Below are 9,828 nucleotides of genomic sequence, written 5' to 3'. Positions count from 1 at the left end.
ACTGGTGCATGCGTGTGAGGGAGAGACATAAAATGGTGCTGTCTCCATGGTGATTTTGGGATGGCAGAGGAGTGAAGTTCAGTGGGCTTTGTCCCGCTGTGCTTCATCTTCTGTAAAACTCAGAGCTCCAGTAAACTTTGACTCTCCTTAGCAAATGAAAATGTTACCACCACACATATCAAGTATTCCTTTATAAAGCCTCAGCATGAGAATTGCCTGCTGCATTGTATTAATTGATATGGTTTTCTGGTTGTAGTGATATCAGATGTGAGAACGTTTTGTATTCTGTGAAATACTTTAGTTGCCTGGTCAGATGAATCACATTACAACCAGTTAAAGACATTACCAATACAACATTATAGCAAGTTTTGGACTGAAAATGTTCCCTGAAATTGTTTCTCTCACTTTAAAACAGGATAAGTCCTGGCTACTCAAACATTTTGAGGAAACCGATTACCCCCCAAAAAATCAGTTAAGAAACTTAGTACTGCCCACGCTATTTATCTTCATATGAGTAATACATATTTTTTGTAAGGTATACTTCAATTTAACCCACTAAGCCACGCCTCCAATAATTTTCCATTATGCCTTTTCAATTGAAATGTAGATTTACCACCCATTACTGCATTTGTTAGTGACAGAGACATGCATGTTGAAATCATTCATTTTCAGTTTCAGTTTACTGAGGTAGTTCCTAGGTGAATATTAGAATTGTACCATTAAATATGTCATAAGACATTGTACTTGGGGGAACTCGTAGTTTGCAGGCCTGCAAAATTCCCCTCAAGGATTTTCCAACCAGGATTTCTAGAATGCCTGGGAAATGTCCCTGAATTCTGTAACCCTAACTGTAAATTACATTACACTGGCTTTTGCGAAGTGATTTTAATTTCAATTGGCATCTAGCCAGCGTTAGGCTAGCCAACAGCTGAAATATGTATTCACCCACAACCTGCCTTCATAATCACTGCCAGGATTAAGAGTAATGGGAGGAAACTACATAACTCATTTAAACTGGAACAACCATTTCAGTAAAGGATGAAAAATGATTGGATTGGTTAAGAAAAACATTATTTATCTTTGTGTAGCATAACATTCAGCCAATCAATCACTCAATGTACATTCAACAACACAGATATTAAAAACAATTGAAAAGAAATCTACCTGCAGTAGAGCATGCAGGGAAACCAGTTAATTTTATATATATTTTTAAAAAAATAGTTGGTGTGACTTCTCATTTAGTTTTGAGTCAGTACCACATACACATTTTAAGTAATAATAATAGTAAGTAAAACTTACTAGAAGTATTTGAGTAAAAAATGTCCTGGGGTTTACAGTGCTCATACACTGTAAACCTCAATGTGCTGTCATTACCCAAAACTTTTGAGGAAACCTGTTGGACTTATATTATCAGTTACGTAAAGTGATGTTGTCGTCATCACTCAAATCGATAGTCACTGTGACCCTGTACGAAGTCCAGATTTAAGTTTTATCAACCTGAACTTTTTCTTTAGCAACACCCACACTAAGCCACACCTTCAATATAATTTCCCAGTGTGCCTTGATTTTCGAGTGAATTGTAGAGTTACCACCCATTACTGTATTTGTTAGTGACAGAGACATAGTTGTTGAATTTGTTCATTTTATGTCTTGTAGTCATTCCCATGTAAGTTCCCCAGGGAGTGCTGGTATTATAATTAAGTTGTTAATGTCAATGCATTCCATTAGACCTTATTTTGAGGCCTGTCTTTACCCTGAAACTGTGGCCTAAAGCTCTTGATCTACAGGCTACATCAGGCCTGTAAGTAGGGTTGCAGAATTCCGGTTACTTTCCCTAAATTCACAGATTTTCAAAAAATCCTGGCCAAGGTTAGATTTTGCGTGCATAGATGTCAAACCTATAGAAAGTACATGTATTGTTAGTGTCTGAGTTTTCTGTAAATATGCCAAAGTAAGTGGAGAATCATATACTTTTTTATTTTGAGTCAAGCTGTCTGTCATTTTCACAGACCTAAAAAGTCAACAGTGAACAAAATGTAATCAATATGAGCTGGGAGCTGGAAATTCCTCTGTATGCCCCTGATGCCTTCAATGGTAAAATGGCATTTTACTTAGATCAGCTTAATTTCTTTCACACTCACAATTTCACTATTACCTTTTTTGGGGGGTAGGGGCTGCCTCTGCTATGCAAAGTAACAAACTTGTCAATTCAGATATAATAGAACATGACACAGGAAAATGTATGAGGCTACCTTCTCTCATCATTATAGCCTCACTTTCTAACTGTCTGTCATCTGAAAAGACTTGGTGGCATGAATCCCCACATCCCCTCCCCCCAGGCAGAAGCACTTAAGTGTGGTGCTGTCTCTGTCTCCACTACAAAAAAAAGGAAGGGGAAAGCACTTCCATACTTTCTATTTCTATTGTTCTCATGGCGCTGTTTCTTCTTTGGTTGGTGGGGTGCTACGTCTGGTAGTTCATGATACTGCTTTCACTAAGGGGTTTGTAGACAGACACAACAGACAACAACAAATGCATTTAAAAAATTTGCTTGCAGAATTCAGTCTGTTTGTCCTTAATGTTTAGGGGTCCTTGCATTTTCAAGTTCATTGCATTGCTAGAAGCAGTGTATTCTTTTTAGTTAAAAGATTTTGGTGGCTGCTCATCTGCCATTGGACAGGGTTAGCCTGATATGAGACATTTGCAGGCTCTGACTAAAGAGTGACCCATCGGGCGCTACATGCTCTCTGACCTTTTTATTCAGACTCTGCTCTTGAAATGTTAGAAGTAAGACTCCCATTCAGAACTATTTGCATACAGAATGCGGCTATAGGTTGTTTTTAAACACACCAGAGCTGCAATACAGTTCATTTGAGAATGTTTGGAGCAACTATGATTCTACCATCCCAACACAAGCTGGTCTCAGGGGAATTCGTTTAGTACGACACATTACATTACGTCAAATACACAACCTTTGGATTGCTAGACACCCCCCCCCTTGACCAACCTCCCTACTATTGTTTATATCTCAAATAACTAGACCATTTGTACATATATGGCTTGGAGTTGCTCAGAAATACATATAGTATTTTCGTATGCCTCTGAGGCCAGTCTGCCCAACAATGGGAAATAACGGAGATTACATTTTCCAAAGTAAAATTTTGCGTCTTTGGAATTCTGATAAAATAATTATTGTAACTGCTTTTCAGCGAAAGACACAACTAAATAATGTCCTCAGGTGTGCTCCTTTTGACTTCATCATGTGTGTAAAGGTTATATTTGGCAACTGTTGCTTTTTCTGAAAATGTCCAATCCATGTCGGTGTTTTCAATGTGAGTGGATGCACCTGCAATGTAACTCCACAGTTTCTGAGGAAGCCACATGTGTGATACAGTGAGGAAATATTAATGGCAAAGGACAGTCAAGACACAGGCTTTCTTCATATTTTGGAGACAGCTGCTTCCTTTGGGAGATTTTCCAATACACTGGCCATGCTGGGATCCCACTTCCTCATGGAAAGTACTTTTATATCATCAAAACAATGATATCATAGCTGTCGGGGAAGCCAAATGCTATTTTTGGTTGGATTAATGAGAGACGATTTGTTGTACATTGCCAGGAGCACAAATCTACAAATTATGTTGAAAAGTTCTTTGGTGAAAATGTTCTTGAATGATCAGCGTATTTGCCCCACTGCTGACCTCAAACTTATAATAACGTAAAACTCTCTTTCTTAATCCTTATCATTTACTAACTGACATTAGTAATATGCATCATCTATTATTTTTCTTATGTTCAATCATAAGTGACTGAGGCGAACCCCAGGCGACTTAAACCATGTTCAACAGATGTGTCATTCTCTTGCCAGACTGGGTTGTTTCACCACTGTGAATCATACTGTGATTCCCAGCTGCACTTGCAGCGATGTCTGAACTGTCAAATCAAGAAGCAGTGATGCAGTAAAAGGTCACAAATACCACTGACTTACACAATATCCTGACACGACTCAATGTTGTAACTAGGATAACATCTGCGAGAAGTGTTAGTTATTCATAGCCAAAAATCATGGAAAACATTCAGAGAACACTCAGACAACTTACATTTACATTTAAGTCATTTAGCAGACGCTCATAGCCAAAGATCATGGAAAACATTCAGATAGAGAACCGTCAGAGAACATGCACATGTAAAACCAGCAGCCATCTTCTCAGGGGCTATTACTGAGGTCAATTTAAATCTGTTTCTAAGTTTTTTAAAAGCTGCATGGAAATCCTATTGAATGAGCTGTGGTTATGTCACATGAGCTTGTAGGCGGACCTGATAACCACTGCTCCAATAAGGGTTAACTAAGGGTTGCGGAGGGGTTAGAACCCTAGGCAAGGTTTCTTACACTACCATCAGTTATATTGTAGTCTTTACCTTGTCAATTATTTCCCATAATGTAAAAAACATCCTGTTGTTTTTATGGTAACTTACTGACAGTCAGTTACCTGCAAGTTACTGTAAGTAAATGTACAGTATGTTACCGTAAAATCAAAATGAATTTTGGTTCAGCAGTACATTACTGCAAACGTTAACAATTGGCTATGATATAGAAAATGCAGCCTTAATAAGTAACTAAATCAACATTCGTCAAGGTTTTGCATTCGTTAATGCCATTGATATTGGACTGGCATTAGTTCAGTACACTGTCTCATTAGATCGAACAACATTGTAATTATGAGAAACGCGATCCTGCTGCTCTGTGCAATGATTATCTCCGCTATGACAAGATTTGCCGCCTTCCTCCTCTAACTTAATTTTCTAGAAATATCACTGGCCTACTAATGAAGCTCTTTCTGTGTCTGGCTTCATTTTGCACGGCACAAAGCCTTGGCTCGCTGCTTAGCCCTTACACACTCACTAGACTGGTCACAAAGCTTGATTCCAGATTCCCCCTGCTCTGACCAACTGTCTCTTTTCTTTGAATGATTTCCAAGATAAAATGCCTTCAGGCAATCCTTTGCGAACCCCTGATAATGTAAATGAGATAGAGGGGTAAAGAGAAGAAAAGAAGGCAAGAGATGGACTGGTGGGAAAAGAAGGAAATGAATGCAAGCAGCTTAAAGATCCTTGCACGTCTTAGTCTACAACACCCTGTCTTGGGGGATTTAAACATGGGTGGAGGATAACATCATATGATGGTGGTGGGGGAAGGTTCACTGAGATTGGGTCACGTATGAGGACAATCTCGACACATTGGCAGACACGTTCACTCTGGCTGCGATGGAGAGAAAAAAAAAAGCGGTCATAACATGGACATTGACAGCCAAAGCGGAACGAAAGAGAGTGCCACTGAACCCATTGTTGTTCTAAGAAAAGAACGACAAATGTAGCCACATGCATAACTTTTCCACCAGCTTTCCCTCCACACACCACTGGGATGGCTATTTCCAGTTAACATTAATCCACCTTTCCTACCCCTCGACTCAGTCCCCTGTTGCACTGTAGGATACTGTAAATCTCTCTGCTCACACTTGGGCAGATGTTGCACAAATCCCAGCAACCTCTGTGTGCTCTCTGTTATGCACATGACCTCGGGAAGGCTTGGCAGCAAAGCTGGACTCTTGCCTTATCCTTCCTGCCCATCCCTTATAAGTGCTAACTCATTGAGGACACTAGGCACTCTTCTTCACCCAGCCACCACACCCTTGGTGTACAGGATTCAAGAACACTTCCCAGCCAAAGTGTGTTTGTCCAGCTGAGCACTCTAACATAAATGTTCCGTTGGTCCTCACCCTACCTCGCCCTTGTAGTAGTCCTCAGCACGTTTCCATTGCATTCACTGATAATATCCCACAAAACGGAATCAGTGGGCATGGTTTTCTGCTATCCATGTGTTAGTTAGTGCATGTCACTCTAGGCAATTGAACATGCAATCGAACATTTCAGAGAAAGTTATAAGCAAGGCCGTAATTGCATATGAGGAGGTTCGGACCTCGGTCACAAAGAAATTATACAAATATCTATTTTGTACGTAATAAAGAAAATCTATTAAGTGTCAACATCTAAATATTGTTCCCAGCATTGATCAAAGTTCAGAATGCTTATATGCTTGATCTGACTGAGTTCTAATCATGCCTTCCTTTTTGCGAACGACTGGAATCATGAACACAGTTTTCATGAGGGCCAAGAGAAGCCAGGCTTCCCCAAAAGATTAACCAAGAAAAAAAGAAAGAATGTAAAATAATTTATCTTTCATCTCTCTGTGTTTTCATAATTTTCCATCAATTCGCAAGAGGCTGATTGTACTATATCTTACCGGAGAAAGCATCCGAGCAAGCGACACAGGGCCCGTTTGTCTATGTATGCATTGGACCAGTAACCGAAAGGTTGCTGGATCGAATCTCTGAGCTGACGAGGTAAAACTATGTCGTTCTACCCTTGAACAAGTCTGCTAACCCACTGTTCCCCGGTAGGCCATCATTGTAAATAAACATTTGTTCTTAACTTTTAATGGCTGCAGGGGCAGTATTGAGTAGCTTTGATGAAAGGGTGCCCATTGTAAACGGCCAGCTTCTCAGTCTCAGTTGCTAATATATGCATATTATTATTAGTGTTGGACAGAAAACACTCTAAAGTTTCCAAAACTGTCAAAATATTGTCTGTGAATATAACAGAACTGATATTGCAGGCGAAACCCAGAGGAAAATCAAAACAGGAAGTGTTTGTTTTGAGTCTATTTTGAGAACTCCATGTTCCATAGCCTCCCTTTGCTGGATTTAAAGGGATATGAACCAGATTCCTTTTCCTTTCGCTTCCTCAAGGTGTCAACAGTCTTCAGACATAGTTTCAGGCTGTTATTTTGAAAAATTAGCCAGAACGATAACATTGCGTCAAGTGGTCACATGAGTTTTGCTCGCGCAACAGAGTTCGGATAGGTATTGCTTTTCCCTTTCCTACTGTGAAAGACATTTGCGGTTGATATATTATCGATTATATATTTTAAAAACAACCTGAGGATTGATTATAAAAAATGTTTGACATGTTTCTGTGGACATTATGGAAACTATTTGGAATTTTTGTCTGCGTTGTCATGTCCGCTCTTTCCTGTGGATTTCTGAACATGAACGCGCCAAACAAACAAAGGTATTTTGGATATAAAAATAATCGTTATGGAACAAAAGGAACATTTGTTGTGTAACTGGGAGTCTCGTGAGTTAAAACATCAAATCAAATCAAATCAAATGTATTTATAAAGCCCTTCATACATCAGCTGATATCTGTAGCTCAGTTGGTAGAGCATGGTGCTTGTAACGCCAGGGTAGTGGGTTCGATCCCCTGGACCACCCATACGTAGAACGTATGCACACATGACTGTAAGTCGCTTTGGATAAAAGCGTCTGCTAAATGGCATATATTATATATATATATTATATTATTATATATTATCTCAAAGTGCTATACAGAGACCCAGCCTAAAACCCCAAACAGCAAGCAATGCAGGTGTAGAAGCACAGTGGCTAGGAAAAACTCCCTAGAAAAGCCAAAACCTAGGAAGAAACCTAGAGAGGAACCAGGCTATGTGAGGTGGCCAGTCCTCTTCTGGCTGTGCCGGGTGGAGATTATAACAGAAAATGGCCAAGATGTTCAAATGTTCATAAATGACCAGCATGGTCCAATAATAATAAGGCAGAAGCAGCAGCACAGCCAGGTGGTCTGGGGACAGCAAGGAGTCATCATGTCAGGTAATCCTGAGGCATGGTCCTAGGGCTCAGGTCCTCCGAGAGAGAGAAAGAAAGAGAAAAAGAGAGAATTAGAGAGAGCACACTTAAATTCACACAGGACACCAAATAGGACAGGAGAAGTACTCCAGATATAACAAACTGACCCTAGCCCCCCGACACATAAACTACTGCAGCATAAATCCTGGAGGCTGAGACAGGAGGGGTCAGGAGACACTGTGGCCCCATCCGAGGACACCCCCGGACAGGGCCAAACAGGAAGGATATAACCCCACCCACTTTGCCAAAGCACAGCCCCCACACCACTAGAGGGATATCTTCAACCACCAACTTACCATCCTGAGACAAGGCTGAGTATAGCCCACAAAGATCTCCGCCACGGCACAACCCACGGCCAACCCAGACAGGATGATCACATCAGTGACTCAACCCACTCAGGTGACGCACCCCTCCCAGGGACGGTATGAAAGCATCCGGTATGAAAACATCCGAAGATCATCAAAGGTAAACGATTAATTTGATTGCTTTTCTGATTTTCGTGACCAAGCTACCTGATGCTAAGTGTACTTAATGTTTTGTCGTGCGATCGATAAACTTACACAAACGCTTGGATTGCTTTCGCTGTAAAGCATAATTTCAAAATCTGACATGACAGGTGGATTAACAAAAGGCTAAGCTGTGTTTTCCTATATTGCATTTCATGAATATAAATATTTGTATTAATATTTATTGAATGTAGCGCTATGCTATTTAGCGGTTGTTGATTACACTTATCCCGTTAGTGGGATTGCAGCCATAACAAGTTTTAACTGACTTGCTTAGTTAAATGAAGGTTAAATAAAATAAAAAAATGTAAAAAATTATGTGAAGGCCATCTGATGCAGTCTGGTCATAAAGAGTATAACATTGTTGCCACCTGTAGCATTGAATGCAAGGGAAACCTGCCAGCATTTGGCCTCCCTTGATAAAAAAAGTAATAAAATAATAGCCAATCAGAGTTGAGCTAAACTGAGTAAGCTCAACTGTGAATGGTCCTGGCGCACCAAAAAGAAGTGTCAAGGGAAGCCAGTTTGAATTTGGGTTAATTCCTATCACAGAGAAATACATAATCGATAGAAACAACTTCAATTGTTGCATCTTGTTGTGTTGTTGTCCTCCGGTTGCTAGGTATCTGGTTAGAATTGTCCCATTCCTAAATTAGCCATGAATGGAGATAGGGATTTGGACTTATGGTCTTAGTTCATTTTCGTACTGGCCAATGATTATAATGGCTATTCTGATCCAAACATAAAATACATTTTCAATGCGAATCGCATCTCTGCATGTCTGGCAGACATATCAGTGTGGATGACGGATCACCACCTCAAGCTGAACCTCGGCAAGACGGAGCTGCTCTTCCTCCCGGGGAAGGACTGCCCGTTCCATGATCTCGCCATCACGGTTGACAACTCCATTGTGTCCTCCTCCCAGAGCGCTAAGAACCTTGGCGTGATCCTGGACAACACCCTGTCGTTCTCAACTAACATCAAGGCGGTGGCCCGTTCCTGTAGGTTCATGCTCTACAACATCCGCAGAGTACGACCCTGCCTCACACAGGAAGCGGCGCAGGTCCTAATCCAGGCACTTGTCATCTCCCGTCTGGATTACTGCAACTCGCTGTTGGCTGGGCTCCCTGCCTGTGCCATTGAACCCCTACAACTCACCCAGAACGCCGCAGCCCGTCTGGTGTTCAACCTTCCCAAGTTCTCTCACGTCACCCCGCTCCTCCGCTCTCTCCACTGGCTTCCAGTTGAAGCTCGCATCCGCTACAAGACCATGGTGCTTGCCTACGGAGCTGTGAGGGGAACGGCACCTCAGTACCTCCAGGCTCTGATCAGGCCCTACACCCAAACAAGGGCACTGTGTTCATCCACCTCTGGCCTGCTCGCCTCCCTACCACTGAGGAAGTACAGTTCCCGCTCAGCCCAGTCAAAACTGTTCGCTGCTCTGGCCCCCCAATGGTGGAACAAACTCCCTCACGACGCCAGGACAGCGGAATCAATCACCACCTTCCGGAGACACCTGAAACCCCACCTCTTTAAGGAATACCTAGGATAGGATAAAG

The sequence above is a fragment of the Oncorhynchus gorbuscha genome, linkage group LG01, assembly GCF_021184085.1.
Source record: "Oncorhynchus gorbuscha isolate QuinsamMale2020 ecotype Even-year linkage group LG01, OgorEven_v1.0, whole genome shotgun sequence".
Taxonomy (NCBI): Eukaryota; Metazoa; Chordata; class Actinopteri; order Salmoniformes; family Salmonidae; genus Oncorhynchus; species Oncorhynchus gorbuscha.
This window is presented reverse-complemented; position numbering follows the sequence as displayed.